The sequence below is a fragment of the Schistocerca americana genome, chromosome 5, assembly GCF_021461395.2.
Source record: "Schistocerca americana isolate TAMUIC-IGC-003095 chromosome 5, iqSchAmer2.1, whole genome shotgun sequence".
NCBI classification, from domain to species: domain Eukaryota; kingdom Metazoa; phylum Arthropoda; class Insecta; order Orthoptera; family Acrididae; genus Schistocerca; species Schistocerca americana.
The window spans coordinates 196,344,427-196,359,150 of record NC_060123.1 but is presented as its reverse complement, the minus strand read 5'-3'; the positions used below and the strand labels follow the sequence as shown (position 1 = coordinate 196,359,150).

Below are 14,724 nucleotides of genomic sequence, written 5' to 3'. Positions count from 1 at the left end.
TCACAAGTTCTGCATGACACACGGCTGAAACGAGCCACTGGATGCGGGCAAAACATGTCATTCGCCACTACACAGAAAGGCACTTTTGTTTTTGTTATAGATAAATGAAACCGCTTCACATGTTTGAGAAGTTGAAATTTCTTTTTTCCTATGATCCGACAACCATGCAGTGGAGATAATTCAACCCCAGAGAAGGGAACTGCAAATTTCTTGTAAGTAATACTATTAATTCATTCGCTCCAAAATGATAGATTATGAATTTGAATAAAGCACTGAACTTTAGGCAATGCACTGCACAGTAGCTGATTACAAATTTAACAGTAACACCTATGGTCCCAGATTCTTGACGGCCAATTCACTGACCTTGGCGGTTAAGTTGATTAAAAGTTGCGCTCTCCACTTGATAGCAGTGACATGACAACGATAAAAGGTAGCGAGCCCAGGGATGATTATTAATGAGCAATGTAGAGTGCACGAATTAATTAATAGCTGTCTGTGTGTGTTGAGATCTGAAAGAGACCAGTAGTATATGGTAGCCTGCGTAAAAAAATTGTACGCACGCCACGTATTACTTTGCAATAGTCTTGTGAATATATTAAGTAAACGTTGTGTGTGAAAGTATATTCGGGACAGTTTTAAAAATTTGTTTGAATATTTATTTATTACTCCATGAAAGTGTATCGTAGTAAATGTTTGGATGATTGTGAGGACCAGCAAGGACACCAGTAAATAATCAAGGGAAACACTAACGCAACCCTGCAGTGTTGAATAGGTATAAGAAATCATTTTAAGAAGCGACTTAACAATACTTTTGATTTTTATGTCTATGTATTCCTAACGAAATCTTATTATTCAATTTTTTCTTCATTAGCTACGATAAGTGTTCGGATAGCCGAAACCTATTCTTCATCCGATAACATATTCGAGAACACCCTTAAAAATCATTTAACGCTCAAATAAATTTCCCTTATCTCTTCCAGTTCCTTTCCCAATAATTGTACAAGCCTTAGGGGCGTACTGATGAGACCTTCAAAAAAAAACATTAATTTTCTTAGAAAACTGCAGTCGTCAGAAATACAAGAATCATCCGGAAATGATGTTTCTCTTATTTCCTTTAGCAAAATCATAGTTAAATGAAAAAAGAAACAGCAATGTTTGAACTAAAACCTTATTGCCAAGAGAGACAGCAGTGGTTGAGCTACGTGTCGACTTAACGACCACTAGAACTGTCATATAATAGGATCAACGTTCATGTTCCTGGTAATGGAAACAGCGTGTGATAGTTGTCCTCTGCTCTTCATCACTGAGAAAATAATAACCGAAGGATAGGATTTTCCTGAGGTGCAAGTAAAAATAGAAATTTCTGGGAACATGATCAGGAATTGTAATGTGGGTAATGAAACAGCTCCCAGCCGAACTCGTTCACAATAGTTATGAGGCGAGCCGTGTGCGGACGAACATCGTTTTGGGCCAGCACAACACCTGCATCGAGTATTCCACACAGCTTTTCAACCGGCAGTTACAAATTCCACAATGTTTCACATTAACAGTCACCATATACGACTGCAATCTTTCTCGGGTTATCAGCCGAGTGGTGGCGTCGTCTTGTCTTCTGACGAAGATGATGGGTACGAAACTCATAGAAACGTTGCGACAAGACGATGGCACCACTCGGCTGATAACCCGAGACGAATTCATCAACAACCACCATCCATTTTTGAATAGGAGGTCAATGAAAATAATGTCCTTCCTGTCGTAGAACACCTTGCACATCACTTCACATGGCGACACAGTCTGCTTCATCTGGTTCTTGGTTTCCAGTGTAAGGGGTGTAACAGACGTCTCATCGTTCACGAGGATCCTGTAGAAAAACTCGTCGTAAAATGATTTGCGCACACGAAATCACGGCACAGCGAAACAATCCTAATTATTATTCTCCTCTATTGTGTAAGTGTTGGGGCAATATCACTATTCTGGAAGGCTTGTGGGATAGGGTGTTCTTTAATTATGCGTATATCCGTCGAAATGCCGTTCGTCATATGTCAGAATATATGCCAACGATACATTGTGGAAGATACTGAGATGGGTAAGGATTTAGGTGTTGTCGCTTCCAGGAAATTTCATGACACATCAATACGCAGCTGACACACGTTCACAACAAGTGAAGTGGCGTCAGACTGATCTACACGTTAAACTTCTTTCTCACAGCATTGCGTAAATATATTTGCTCGTTTCTTTTCGCTAATACTAGTAAGTCGTTACAGTGATTCCGAATGCAGTAGACTTGTTTTGCAATGAAGAGCTTCAGTGTTTCCAATTGTGTTTTGTTAGTGGATAATTTCATCGTCTAAAGAGCAATACGAGCTCTTTGTTTGACAAAGCCCAGAATCACTTGGAAGGTATATCGTTAAGAACCGTCGAGTGTGCTATAGCTAAATTGACACTACAAAAGTTATCTGGTCTTATATACGAACATATGGCTTGTGGCACGTCTGTGACATCATACAAACACTGATTCACAGACCAATTGCCAGTGATTTTATAATTGGTTTAATGCCAGGAAGAGATCATCATTCACTTCTTGACTAACTGTGACCTTACGACAGTGACAGGTGCACCATTTTTAAATGGCACCACAAATCTTGTCTTGTGACTTAAAATGTTGTAGCTGTCTGTCGGATTTTTCCAACGTCTTCTAATACCTGGAAACATAGTGTGATGAACTACTCTGTTGTCAACAGGTGTTATGGTAGCCACAAAAAGCAAAGCTTCCTCACTTTGAAGCAGTACTGCAGAATGGTGGGAACTGCGGGTTCAGAAACACCTAACGATTCTTGAGGACTCGTTCCTGTGAATAGTCTTCGATAGTCCGCACCTTCACACGGCCGAGGGATAAACACTTCCAGTTAGACGGATTTGTCCTTTACAGGTAGCTGGTCTCGGATGGACGACCAAACGTAGTTGTGCAATTCCAGCACTCGACATTCAAGAAACAGGTTGAGGATGTACTGCAGTGTCTCTCTCTGTCTATGGATGGAAACTTGCCGGTTGTTGAATTTTTTGGCGTAGCTATCTGGGGCGATGAAAGAAACGCGAGATTCCGTAACTCCGTTACAGAAGGGAAAGACGCCACGCTGCGTCAGATGGATAGAATGGCTAATGGCTCTGATTCACCCGGAAAGCTACTGCAGAGATTTTTTTCAATGTTGCATCTGTACTTCAAATTTAGGCATAGTTTGTCCATTTCTATAGTTAAAAGGAATTAGATCTAACTGATTGCGCATTCCTTTTAGAATATTTGTTGACTCAGCAATTGCTTAAGGATTTTCGTAGTTGTGTGTGTAACGTAACAAATAACTAAGAGTGTATCACATTTTCAACTAATAATTATTACCCCATTAAAGTTACACACGTCAGACGTGTTGTGAATTTGTAGTCAAACTGACATGCAAGGCACATTACATAGTTTTCGATTAATTTAACTGGCGTGTCTTCTTTAAGCTTCTGTTAACTACTGGACCATATTGAAGAATATTCCTTCCTTACAGTATTAGCATCAGAATTTAAAAATATTTACGCTCTAGCCATCCTGCTCTCTCTTGCACTTTGGTTGCTAGACAGTACAACTTCCATACAAAGTCCTACCTCCAAAGCTGCACTTACACCACACTATTTCTCCTCCCCAGGATGGATTTCTACGTCGCTATTAGCTACCGAGCACTTTCCTTCCTTCTCATTAAATAAATCTTTCGTTTATAAAAATGAAACAAATTAATAAGTACTTACCTTGTTATGTTCTGCATGAAAATGGTTGATGACAGTTTTCATATACCAACATGCAAACATTTTTTTTCTAGGTGCACTCCACTTTTCTTGGTGAATATCATACAATATATGAATTAGAGCATAAGATTTTCAATATTTTGCATGTAACCGAGACGAAAAGTTGCTTAAGAGTTCTTTTTCCTAAATCAACATGTTGCATAATTCTTTGAAATATCTGGTCATATCATTGTGCAAGTATATGGAACGACTTTCAGAATGAATTTTCACTTAGAGTGTGAGCTGATCTGGAAGCTCCTGACAGATTCAAACTGTGTGCCAGACTGGGACTTAAAAGTTGGACCTGTATCTTTCACTGGCAAATTTTCTGCGGACTCACCCAACCAACCAGGTCTCACGACCTGTGCCACCGTGAATTAAAAAAAAAAAAACTGGAAGCTTTGAGAGAGGCGCTCGAATTAAAAGTGGTTTAAGGCAGGGGTACAGTCTTTGGTCCCCCACTGCTAAGTCCATACATCGGAGAAGCAATGACGGAAGTAATATGAAGGTTCATGAAAGGGATGTCAGTGGTAAGATTCGCCGATAAGATTGGTATCAACACAGAGGGCGAAGAATAATTACGGAATGTGTCGAATGGAATGAACAATCAGGTCGGTACAGAATAAGGATTCAGAGGAAACCGAAGAATGACGAAAGTAATGAAAAGTAGCCGAAATGAGAGTAGCAAGAAACTTAACATCAGAATTGATGGGCACGAATTAGACGAAGTCAGGAGTTCTGCCACTACGGAAGCAAAACAAAATATGATGGCAAAACAAGGAGGACATAAAAAGCAGACTAGCACAGGAAAAATGTGGAATTTCTGTACAAAAGAATTATGCCAGTACCAAAAGTAGGCCTTAATTTGAGGCATAAATTTCGGATAATGTACCTCTGGGGCACAGTATGGCGTGGCAGTAAATCATGGAGTGTTGGAAAACCGGAAAGGAAGAGAATCGAAGCAGTTGAGTTGTGGTGGTACAGAAGATGTTGGAAATCAAGTGCACTGATAAGATAAACAATGAGGAGGTTGTCTGCGGAATCCGAGGAGAAAGGAAAATATGCAAAATACCTACAAGATGAAGGGCAAGAATGATAGCACATATGTTAATACGTCAGGGTGCAAACCTGTAGGAGGTGAAAACCGTAGGGGGAGACAGAGGTGGAAATATCCCAGCAAATAACAGGATGTGGGGTGCAAGTGCTGCTCCGCAAAAGAAGAACTCGTGGCGAGTCACATGAAACCAGTCAAAAGAGTGATAACTCAGTTATGATGATATCCTTATACCGAACTGCTAAGTTTCAGGACATCTAAGAGCTATGTAAAACTTACCCTAAATACTTGCGACTTCCGGTATGCTGAACGATAATTCAGAGGTGACCGTTTTATAAAAGCTTTTAAGGGTAAATGGTTATTAATGGGTGAATGGTTATCTGGAAAGTTATTTGCTAACATAAACTGAGGGAAAATATCCAGTCTGGAGCTCTACAGTCTACTCTAAGCTTCGTGCGCCTCGAAATTTTTATGGATCGCCACCTTATTAAAATTACGAAAATTTAATATAAGAACTGAATTAATCACTGATTTGGTAAGCCTAACAACGCGTTAACATTAATAAAAAGAACCAAATAAATATATGGAATGAGCACATGGGAACAATAAGTACAAACGTTAAATCAAATAATTCAGAGCAATCAAGGGGTTAAGCCTCAAGAAAAAGAATAAGATAATCAGACGTCTACAATTATACGGCTTGCCTTTTGTGCTTCGGAAACTCCAGGTGGCTTGCATTACAAATAATCTTACGAAAGAAGCGCGGTTAGTCTGAAAAACAATCATCACAGTTTAACATGGGTTATTAAAATAAAGCATCATATCAAAAACTTACAAAGTAATCCTAAACTACGACTTGTTGTTGCCTGTTACGTAGATGATTAACTCTCTTATATTGTTATTATACTGGTTACTGTGGTACATTACGGTGATCAATGAAAAGGAAATATTCGGCGCGCATGGGAAAAGTTCAGATGATGTTTGGTTTGTGGGGCGCTCAACTGCGCGGTTATCAGAGCCCGTACAAATTCGCCACTTGCATGAATGATGATGAAATGATGAGGACAACTCAAACACCCAGTCATCTCGAGGCAGGTGAAATTCTCTGACTCCGGTGGGAATCAAACCAGAGACCCATTACTCGGGAAGCGAGAAGGCGACCGCGAGACTACCAGCAGCGGACGGAAAATTTCAGACAAACATGCACGATCCATATTCAAGAACAGAGATTAAAATATTTTTGCCACATTAGAGGCTCAGCGGTTCATTCCTATCGCTAGGATTGAATTATTGTGAATAAAAATACTGTGGAACACTTTGAGACAAACAAATTTGTCTGCATCACCTTGCACATGAAACTGAGCTACGCTGGCGTGAAACATCCGCTGATGCCATGAATTTTCATGAACAAATCAAAATTATTAAGACTCGTCAAAACTTCAAGAACACAAATGTAAACAGTATAGACAAAAATAGCAATAAAATATCACCCGGAGTTAAGAATAAAACTTATTCAAGACAATATTAAAACTCAAACGGAATGAAAAATAAAAGAAATAAGACACATACACTCGAGAGAAGTTCACACTTACATTCTACTAAAAGAGAAGTCAGACAACTAAATTATAAAACATGTTCTCGAGTAACGAACTTCCCCCACTATGTGTTCTGCTGACACAAAGCAAGGACAGGAAAAACTTACTACACAGAAAAATGTACTCTTGACCACACCCTGAAAAATGTAAGAATTCGACTACCGAACTTGAAAAGAACTAGCCCATCAAACGTGTAGATCAGTTGGAATAGCTACTCACCATCACACAATAACACATTCACCAGCGCGGACCCGCTCTTGAGAGTAGCATCTTTACCATCTTCACTCAGGAAAGGTCCAGTCACGAGTAACGAGACCACGCTCTTCCTGCAACGAACTTCTTCCAGGCAGTCGGAAGAGACCAGCGGGGTCATTTCCGCCGCCAACTTAACTAGTGGCGAATGACTACCAAAACAGTAAAAATTTCCTTGCCTTGACTCAGAAAGCTAGGTTGGCTACACTGTTGCTACCACAGCTGACAGCCATATACACTGAAGCGCCAAAGAAACTGCTACAGGCGTGCGTATTCATACACAGATATCTGTGAACAGGCAGAATACGGTGCTGAGGTGGGCAACGCCTATAAAAGACAACAAGTGTCTAGCGCAGCTCTTAGATCGGTTACTGCTCCACAATGACTGGTTCTCAAGATTTAAGAGAGGTTGAACGCGGTGTTATGAGTCGGCGCAAGAGCGATTGGTCATATCATCTCCGAGGTAGCGATGAAGTTGGGGTTTTCCAGTACGACCATTTCACAGAGTGTGCTTTGAATATCAGGAATCGCTGGGGCCGGAAAAAGATTCTGCAAGAAAGGGACCAACTACGACCGAAGAGAAGCGTTCAACGTGACGGAAGTGCTACCCTTCCACAAATTTCTGCGTATTTCAATGCTGGGCCATCAACAGGTGTTAGCGTGCGAGCCATTCAACGAAACATCACCGACAGGGGATTTCGGAGCCGAAGGCCCATTCGTGTACCTTTGCTGACTGCACGACACAATGCTTTACACCTCGACTGGGCTCGTCAACACCGACATCGCACTGTAGATGACTGGAAACATGTTGCCTAGTCGTTCGAGTCTCGTTTCAAATTGTATTGAGCGGGTGGACGTGGACGGTATGGAGACAACCTCATGAATCCATTGACCCTGCATATCAGCAGGGGATTGTTCAGGCTGGTGGAGGCTATGTAATGGTGTGGGGCGTGTGCAGTTGGCGTGATGTGCGACCCCTCGTACGTCTAGATACGACTCTGACAGGTGACACTTACGTGGGCATCCATGTCTGATCACGTGCATCCATTCATGTCCATTGTGCATTCCGATGGATTTGGGCAATCCAGTAGGTCAATGCGGCACCCCACACGTCCATAATTGCTACAGAGTGGCTCCAGGAACACTCTTGCGTGTTTAAACACTTCCGCTGGCCAACGAACTCCCCAGACATGAACATTATTGAGCATATCTTGAATACCTTGCAACGTTCTGTTCAGAAGAGATCTCCACCTTCTCATACTCTTACGGATTTATGAACAGCGCTGCAGGATTCGTGGTGTCAGTTTCCTCCAGCAATACTGCAGACTTCAGTCGTGGGGGCCTTACACGATAGTAGGCAGTTGTAACAATTTCTTTGGCTCTTCAGTGTGGAAGACAAATTCAGCATAAATACTCACCCACCAATTCATACAGATGATAAAGAGAGAAAGGAGATTCGGGAGCATAAAATGCAGATAATATACATAGGATTTGATGCTTACTGAAAAATTTGTGATTTTGTAGCACTGACTTGCAAGAAACAGGATATACAAAACTAATCTTCAGTTAACTGAGTGTGACAGCACGAAATGATAGTTAAATAGTATGAAGCGAATCTAAGTGAGACGTTCCAAGATCAGATTAGAATAGATTAGATTAGTTTTTCGTTCCATAGATCCGTGCTGAGGAAATGCTCGTGGATGTGGAACATGTCAATTTTTTTTAAATTCTGAAATAACAATACTAATAGTATGAATACAAACAACACATCATTTGTTTCTATTAAAAAATTCGTCAATGGAGTAAAAGGACTTGACCACTAGTAAGTCTTTCAGGCTCCTTTCAAACTGATCTTTATTTGAAACTAAATTTTTTGTGTTTGCTGGCAAAATATTGAAGATGAGTGTTCCTGAGTAGTGGACCCCTTTTTGAGCTAAAGTAAGTGCTTTTAAGTCCTTGTGCAGATCATTTTTGTTCCTGGTATTGTATGTATGAACTGAGCTGTTTGTTGGAAAAAGAGATATATTATTTAGGACAAGTTTCATTAAGGAGTAAATATACTGAGAGGCAGTAGTTAATACACCCAATTCTTTGAAGAGGTTTCTACAGGACGTCCGTGAATTTACTCTACAAATAATAAGTATTACACGCTTTTGGCTGGCTCTGAGCACTATGGGACTTAACATCTGAGGTCATCAGTCCCCTAGAACTTAGAAATACCTAAACCTAACTAACATAAGGACATCACACACATCCATGCCCGAGGCAGGATTGGAACCTGCGACCGTAGCGGTTGCGCGGTTCCAGACTGTAGCGCCTAGAACCCCTCGGTCACTACGGCCGGCTACACGCTTTTCGACTCTGAAAACTTTTGTTTGACTTGAAGAGTTACCCCAAAATATTATACCGTATCACATTATGGAACGAAAGTAGACAAAGTATGCAAGCTTTTTCATTTTTATGTCGCCTATGTCTGCTAACACTCGAATTGCAAATACAGATTTGTTAAGGCGTTTCTGTGGTTCTGTGGTGTGCTCCTCCAAACTGAATTTATTATCAAGTTGTAATCCCAGGAATTTAAGACTGTCAACCTCTTCTATCTGCTCTTCTTCATACTTTATGCATACGCTGGGTGGAAACCTCTTACCGGTTCTTAATTGCATATAGTGAGTCTTTTAGAAGTTTAAGGACCTTTCTTACAGTGTTGCACGTAAGCAGCTCTACTTACGTCCCTCAAACCACTATATTCCCCGATTATGCTTGTAATTGATTTGTGGAAAGCGTGGGTGGGTATTAAGGTGAATGGCCTTGTCAGTGAATCACACAATATAAATTTATTTTTAGCCCCGTCGGTGCGGTGTCCGTCGGCGCTAAGCGCCGGGAATGTCAGAAGAGGAAGCGGCCGGGCAAAAGGTCAGGAGAAGTCGCAGACAAGTGGAGTGAAGAGGGTGCGTGGGCGTCGGCGTCGGCGTCGGCGCCCGCTCGTAATTACGGCGACCGAGAGGCGCGTCGCCAGTGTGCGGCAGGCTGTGTGCGGCTGGGCCCGCGCGCGGCCCGCGCCCGCAGTTTCCTCCTCGCGGCAATTTGTCACGCCGCCTGAGCCGAGCTGCGCCCTTCCTTTCATTTGTGCTGACACTGTACGCCCACCCCTGTCGTCCCGCCGCTCTGAATGGATTGCATTATTAACATCGGAAGGTCCTTTGTGCGCGCGCCCGGTGCCGCTATATTTCACACGTGCGGGCCGACACCCCTGCAGTTAGCTAGTAGCTGGTCCACCACCACCACCACCACCGCCCCCGCCCCGCCGCACCTGCGTGTCGGTCGCCCTCTAAGTCTCTCCTCTGGCACGCCGCTTGTCGATAGCCTGCTCTCCAGCGGTGTTCCCGTGGCAGCAGGCACCTCTCCAGCATGTCCTATGAGGCTGCGTTAAACGGCCTCTCGTTTACCACCTGCTACAGATTTGCTCACCTGTACCGCCGGTGGCGAACGTATTTTAAATGTTATTCTTCTTTTTACTTTAGTTCAGCTTTGTATGGTACATGTCTGGTAATTTATGGATTCCATCTTTCTGTATGGACAAGAGATTTCAGCTGATTATATACAGGGTGTTACATAAAGGTATGGCTAAAATTTCAGGAAACATTCCTCACACACAAATAAAGAAAAGATGTTATTTGGACATGTGTCCGGAAACGCTTAATTTCGATGTTAGAGCTCATTTTAGTTTCGTCAGTATGTACTGTACTTCCTCGATTCACCGACACTTGGCCCAATTGAAGGAACGTAATGTTGACTTCGGTGCTTGTGTTGACATGCGTCTCATTGCTCTACAGTACTAACATCAAGCACATCAATACGTAGCATCAACAGGTTAAAGTTCATCACGAACGTGGTTTTGCACTCAGTGCAATGTTTACAAATGCGAAGTTGGCAGATGCCCATTTGATGTGTGGATTAGCACGGGGCAATAGCCGTGGTGCGGTACGTTTGTATCGAGACAGATTTCCAGAACAAAGGTCCCGACAGGAAGACGTTCGAAGCAATTGATCGGCGTCTTAGGGAGCACGGAACATTCCAACCTATGACTCGCGACTGGGGAAGACCTAAAACGACGAGGACACCTGCAACGGACGACGCAATTCTTCGTGCAGTTGACGATAACCCTAATGTCAGCGTCAGAGAAGTTGCTGCTGTACAAGGTAACGTTGACCACGTCACTGTATGGAGAGTGCTACGGGAGAACCAGTTGTTTCCGTACCATGTACAGCGTGTGAAGGCACTGTCAGCAGCTGATTGGCCTCCACGGGTACACTTCTCAGAATGGTTCATCCAACAATGTGTCAATCCTCATTTCAGTGCAAATGTTATCTTTACGGATGAGGCTTCATTCCAACGTGATCAAAGCGTAAATTTTCACAATCAACATGTGTGGGCTGACGAGAATCCGCACGCAATTGTGCAATCACGTCATCAACACAGATTTTCTGTGAACGTTTGGGCAGGCATTGTTGGTGATGTCTTGATTGGGCCCCATGTTCTTCCACCTACGCTCAATGGAGCACGTTATCATGATTACATACGGGATACACTACTTGTGCTGCTAGAACATGTGCCTTTACAAGTACGACACAACATGTGGTTCATGTACGATGGAGCTCCAGCACATTTCAGTCGAAGTGTTCGTACGCTTCTCAACAACAGAATCGGTGACCGATGGATTGGTAGAGGCGGATCAATTCCGTGGCCTCCACGCTCTCCTGACCTCAAACCTCTTGCCTTTCATTGATGGGGGCGTTTGAAAGCTCTTGTCTACGCAACCCCAGTACCAAATGTAGAGACTCTTCGTGCTCGTATTGTGGACGGCTGTGATACAATACGCCATTCTCCAGGGCTGCATCAGCGCATCAGGGATTCCATGCGACGGAGGGTGGATGCATGTATCCTCGCTAACGGAGGACATTTTGAACATTTCCTGTAACAAAGTGTTTGAAGTCACGATGGTACGTTCTGTTGCTGTGTGTTTCCATTCCATGATTAATGTGATTTGAAGAGAAGTAATAAAATGAGCTCTAACATGGAATGTAAGCGTTTCTGGACACGTGTCCACACAATATATTTTCTTTCTTTGTGTGTGAGGAATGTTTCCTGAAAGTTTGGCCATACGTTTTTGTAACACCCTGCATATATGAGGAAAAGTACCACCTCAGTTCTATCTTCAGAATATCTTTATTCTATAACACGACTAGTTTCGTCGGCACATTACCGCGATCAACACACCCCGCTACTGCCAAAAGCGTTTTTATTTCCTTGGCTCACTTACAACTAGATCATGCGCATTCATCACCTGATGAAAGCTAACCTGCCGGCCGATGTGACCGAGCGGTTCTAGGCGCTTCAGTCTGGAACCGCGCAAACGCTTCGGTCGCAGGTTCGAATCCTGCAACGGGCATGGATGTGTGTGATGTTCTTAGGCTAGTTAGGTTTAAGTAACATCCTGGCAGATTAAAACTGTGCGCCCGACCGAGACTCGAACTCGGGACCTTTGCCTTTCGCGGACAAGTGCTCTACCAACTGAGCTACCGAAGCACGACTCACGCCCGGTACTCACAGCTTTACTTCTGCCAGTACCTCGTCTCCTACCTTCCAAACTTTACGGAAGTTCTCCTGCGAACCTTGCAGACTCGAGTCTCGGTCGGGCGCACAGTTTTAATCTGCCAGGAAGTTTCATATCAGCGCACACTCCGCTGCAGAGTGAAAATCTCATTCTGGAAACATCCCCCAGGCTGTGGCTAAGCCATGTCTCCGCAATATCCTTTCTTTCAGGAGTGCTAGTTCTGCAAGGTTCGCAGGAGAGCTTCTGTAAAGTTTGGAAGGTAGGAGACGAGGTACTGGCAGAAGTAAAGCTGTGAGTAGCGGGAGTGAGTCGTGCTTCGGTAGCTCAGTTGGTAGAGCACTTGCCCGCGAAAGGCAAAGGTCCCGAGTTCGAGTCTCGGTCGGGCGCACAGTTTTAATCTGCCAGGAAGTTTCATATCAGCACACACTCCGCTGCAGAGTGAAAATCTCATTCTAGGTTTAAGTAGTTCTAACTTATAGGGGACTGATGACTTCAGCAGTTAAGTCCCATAGTGTTCAGAGCCATTTAAACCAATTTTTACAATCGTCCAGCCACATCTGTATGTTCTCTCATTGTCCAAAGAGGTGGTAAATTAAACAAGGACACTTGAAATACTTGACTACGTAAGTTAATAAAATATTTACATAAATTTAACACACGATTGCTTATTAAGTTCAAATGGCTCAAATGGCTCTGGGCACTATGGGACTTAACAGCGGAGGTCATCAGTCCCCTAGAACTTAGAACTACTTAAACCTAACTAACCTAAGGACATCACACACATCCATGCCCGAGACAGGATTCGAACCTGCGACCGTAGCGCCTGGAACCGCTCGGCCTCTCCGGCCGGCGCTTAGTAAGCTGCCACGCTGTTAGTGGCTATTACCATTTGAGGCACAGATTTAACACTGTTCTCCTACAGTACAATGTTCCACATTTAAATGAACAAGTCTATTAGGAAGTATAACTATCACGTTTCTTCTACACTATAATGTTGATTCCTTCAGATGAGGTCACGAACTGAGCGGACTATGGTATGCTCCGTTCTATTAGCCAAGTTGTAACCAAAAGTATCAGATATTTTGCACAGTCTGTCGCAGGTTGCCATAATGATCGTTTGCATGCAACAGAACACGCCTGCGTTCCCTCCAGGATGGAGTACGATGTGTACTGATGCTACTCTGTCGGCACACTTTACTGTGGCATGTGTGTTTCATTAGCATTGAATGAGCTACCAAATACTCCTACGATGATGAACTACCAAATATAAGATTTGCCAATGATATGGCCTTCGTCCTTGCGGGTATGTATTTTTCCAGGCAGTGAAGTTTCACATGCCCACCGTAATCGAACATTTTTCAATGACGTCCGGCCGTGTCCGAAGAAACATGAAGTTGGGAAACTGGTCGACATATAATAGCATGCTGCCTGCACTAAGTAATGACTCTTGAGTGAGGTCTGTGCGATTGTTTTGGGTTATACACGGCTGTTGGCGTTTTGAGCAAAGTGAAAGACAGAATGCTTTCCGGCCACACGGAGGTTGAATCGTTTCACAGCACTTGTTCATAGGATGCTGGGCAGTCAACTTGATCGTCATAGATTCAGAGCCACAGCTGGTTGGGTGAGAAGGCTCCATTGCAGCATAGCTCGAACCGTAGAGGAATATAAGATCAATTTTCGCCTTCTGCACGCAGAAATCTCCTCAGTTATAATTTGCTGTTTTTAACTGCTGTTAGAGAGAAAATTATTGTGCAGCTAATCAACAAGTCTCTCCTTCTGAAACCCATGCAACTTTCGACGAATGAACAGTTAAAATTTCCTTTATTTCAACCCCTGATTAATGCTACGACTTGTGAAGTAGCTGTTAATAATAACTTTTGTGGTCTACTGCTGGCTCAAGTTGCGCCACATGTGTAAGGCCATTATTACACCGTAAAAGATCTTTGGCCTTATATCTTTTATAGTAGCACGCCTTATACATCTTTTGACGGCATACTAAGTACTTTATGATATCTTTCATAAATGTTAGATCATGCTCCTATTTTTATAAAATAGCTGTCAAAGAACTTTGACAGTGTGATACGGGTTTTAAGCTGGGGTTCTTACAGAACTGCTTTACGAATTTTCATATATATTTTTTTTAGAATCCATGTGAACTGCATTGCGTATACGCACTACTATAACTATGTTTGCAATAAGTTCTTTGTCCTTCTCCTCTTCATCTGCTGCTGACTATGGTTGCCACTATTTTTATGTTCCGTGGGTGTACTGGACCAAATGCTGACGCATAACTTCGTTCATATGATTGCTTTCTTGCTGTCGCCCACATTCACACATTTTAGGTTTGGGGTTCATCCTTTCCACGTGATCCCTCCAATTTCCTTTTC

At 42.9% G+C, this 14,724-nt stretch overlaps 2 non-coding genes across 2 annotated transcripts; one reads left to right on the top strand and one right to left on the bottom strand.

The window, feature by feature from the left end:
- Positions 1–12,234: 12,234 nt before the first annotated feature.
- On the bottom strand, positions 12,235–12,309 carry Trnas-cga. Its single transcript has one exon. It is a non-coding gene; the product is annotated as a tRNA-Ser (tRNA).
- Positions 12,310–12,650: 341 nt separating this feature from the next.
- Trnas-cga lies at positions 12,651–12,725 on the top strand. Its single transcript has one exon. It is a non-coding gene; the product is annotated as a tRNA-Ser (tRNA).
- Positions 12,726–14,724: the final 1,999 nt, after the last annotated feature.